Consider the following 3,588-nt stretch of genomic DNA (forward strand, 5'->3'; position numbering starts at 1 on the left):
CAAGTGAAAATCAAGCTCACCAGTCGTGAAGAGCGTCTGAACCAGGCTAAAAAAAAGTGGTGAAAGAGGCTAAGGCACGATAGAAAGTAAGTTTTCAGGCTGGAAATGGTGGAGCACAGCTTGCAGGACCGCTGTCCGAGGAAAAGAACGTGTCGTTCGTTAATAAACGGAAATGGGGTCGTGGAGGAGGCAGAGGTCAGCCAAAACGTCCTCGTTCGGAAAATGATTGCCATAATTGTGGCAAACTCGGACATTATGCGTATGAGTGCCGACGCCAGCGAAAAGAAAGCCAACTGCAAGGTACTTCCCCGGATACTACAAACCAAATAAGTCTGGAGGGAAGAAGACCAAGCCTGTTACCATGATTGAGGTCGGGGAAGACAAGCCACTACCGTGTTTTGCAAATCCTAATACGTACAAGACGTCTGGCAATAGCTTTAGCATTCCGTTTGTGTTGGATAACGCATCGGGGGTGAATATCTGTGGATGTCGAGAGACATTTGTGTCTGTGACGTCGGATTGTGACATGGTGATGAGGTGGTTTGAGAAAAAGGCACAGATGAAAGGTTTGGGGAAGTTTGCCATCGTTGATGCGGCGACGAAGATGAAAGTATGGATAACTGTTGAGGCTCTGTTTGTGGAAAGAGCAACCAACCTGTTGTCGCAGCGTGCCCTCTACAAGGATAATGGCTTTTTCGCGCAGATAAGCGAGAACCACGAAGTGACTACGTTATCAAACAGGGTGAAACATATTACCTGGGATTTTGACATGGTTGGTGGACTCTATCAGACAATGGTGGAGGTACCACATTCTCAGCTAGCTGTGTTGCAGACAAATGCTCAGCCGGCAAGATCGCTGCGTTTATGGCATTACCGCCTGGCGCATGCAAACTGGCAAGTGATCCGAGAGATGGCTTCAAACGTGTTGGTGCGAGGCTTGGAGCTGTCAAAGGAGGATCCGAGTAAGAAAGGACAGTGTTACAATTGTAATATGGCGAAGATGAAAGGATGTCTTTTCGCCACACAACGGCAAGTAGAGCGACAAATCCATTTGAAAAAGTACTGATGGACTTGAGCTTCATTCAGGAGAGTACAATGGAGGGATACACGATGTACTTGCATCTCTTGGACGAAGGCTCGAGATATCAATGGGTGTATGGGCAGAAAACGAAGGAGGAAACTGTGAACAATGTGAAGTGTTTTCGACAGATGGTACGAGCAAAACACCATGCTGTCGTGAAGACGTTCCATTCTGATCAAGACACTGAGTTCACGAACCAAGCAGTGGCTAAGATGTGCGCAGGAGAGACAATTCAAATCTTCTCTCACCCTCATTCGCCCGAAGAAGTGTGTCTGATTGAAAAAGCACATGGAGCACTGATGGATAAAGTTCGCTCAGTACTATTTAGCTGTGATCTTCCTGGAATGTTGTGGGGAGAAGCAGCTAGATATGTAGTTGAGACGATTAACAGGACGAGTACTAAGGGTAATGCAAAGAAGGTGAAAAGATGTTTGGATCGAAACCGAGTGTTCGCCACCTTCGACCCTTTGGTTGTCTCGCTGTTAAGTTCGTTGATAAAGTCTATCGTAAGGACAAGTTGTCGGTAAAAGGGGCACCTAGTTTGATGGTCGGGTATGCAACGCAGACGAAAGGTTATCGGCTTCTGGACTTAACAACGGGTGTTTTAAGTGAACATCGGCATGAAAATGTGAAGTTCTACGAAGAAGCTACGGTTGATAGATGGTATGTGGAGAAACTTCTTAATGAAGTGTATCGAATGAGAAGAGGTCCTTCTGTGGACAGTATGAAGCTCCCGCTGGTTCCACTGCCGGTGGTAGAAGTACAAGATACGCATGAAGAACAGGATAATGAGCGTTTGCGTGGCAACGAGAGGAACAATGAGGCAAGTATCGATGATCGGATGCAGGAAGAGATTGATCTATCACAAACATCCGGATCAGAAGAGAGTATGGAAGATAAACCTCCGCCACAACGAAAACGACATTTACCTGTTGAAGCGAAAACTCCACGACGATCCCATCGTGTCCGTAAGAAATCGGCACGACTGGAAGATTTTGTATCCACTGTCTTCAGCTCCTCAGCTTCGGCAACTGCTTCGATAAAGATTGAAGTTCCGAAAACTTGGACCGAAATGATGGCTTCACCGCACAGAGTGAGATGGATTGAAGCCACGAAGGAGGAGTTCTTGGCTCAGCTAGAAAATGAAACGTGGATACTAGTGCCTAGACCGAAGAATGTCCACATCCTCAGAAGCAAATGGGTGTGGACGTTGAAGGAGAACGAGTTAAGGATGTTACGATTCAAATCCCGATTGGTTGTAGTGGGCTGTTTCCAGATTTGGGGAATTGATTTTGATGAGACGTTTGCCCCGGTTGTGAGATTTGAGACTCTAAGACCCGTCTTCCTATGGGTTGACTAAAGCAGTAGCGAAGCAGTTTGATTTTGTGACTGCCTTCCTAAACGCCCCCACTGAACGCATCATTTTCATGGAACAACCTGAAGGTTTTGTGAAGCGTGGATATGAAAACTGGGTGTGTCTACTGAAGAAGAGCATCTATGGATTACGGCAATCACCACGTAATTGGAACAACACGCTACATATCGTGCTGGTTGAGTTTGGCTTTCATCGGAGTTATAAGGATGAAGGTCTGTACTGGATTCGGATTGAGGGCAGACACGTCCTTCTGCCAATCTATGTGGATGATATCCTGCTAGTTGGTAAGGAAGAGGATGTGGATTTCGTAGATGCGGAGCTGACGAAACGTTTTAAGCTGAAATGTCTCGGTGATGTTAATTAGCAATTGGGACTACAGATCCACTACGATCCTGAGACCCACGTTTCGTTCAGGCAAACGAAATACGTCCAAGACATCATGGCAAAATTTAACATGGAGTCCACGTTCTTAGTACGCATTCCGATGACAGTGGATGGGGTTAAGTTGGCAAATGCTAGCCCTGAAGAACACGAGAAAAGTAAGCGGTTGCCGTACAGAAGTCTTGTTGGGTGCCTACAGTACTTAGTAAGTGGATCTCACCCAAAATTGGGCACAGCAGTTCGAATTTTGCGTAAATTTCTGGACAAGTACACTGTGACTCACTGGCGAGCAGCAAACGTGTTTTGCGGTACTTGATTGGTACGCAGGACATGGGGTTACAATTTGATTTTAAAGTGGCACGCCAATTCGATAAATTGAAGATCGAGGTCTACACTGATGCAAATTTCGCCTCGGAAGGAGGAGATATGAAATCCGTAACTGGTTTTACCGTGCTTTGTAACGGACAACTTATCTCGGCGAAATGTTGGAAACAAGATACTCTTGCTGAGAGTCCGAGCTGATTGCAGCGAATACTGGTATTCATGAAGCAATTTGGCTGGAGCAACTAGTGGATGAGCTAGGCTTGAAGAGAGAGACTACAACACTATATTGTGACTCTAGTAGCGCTCGCGAGCTAATGAAGCATGCTGGAAAGCATCGCAGAACCAAGCAGCTCAATATCAGTGACCTCAAGATTCGCGAGTACGTGAAAAAGCGGGGAGTAAAACTAGAACCCGTTGCATCAAAAGC

Source organism: Phytophthora parasitica, assembly GCF_000247585.1.
Source record: "Phytophthora parasitica INRA-310 unplaced genomic scaffold supercont2.32, whole genome shotgun sequence".
Lineage (NCBI taxonomy): Eukaryota > Oomycota > Peronosporomycetes > Peronosporales > Peronosporaceae > Phytophthora > Phytophthora nicotianae.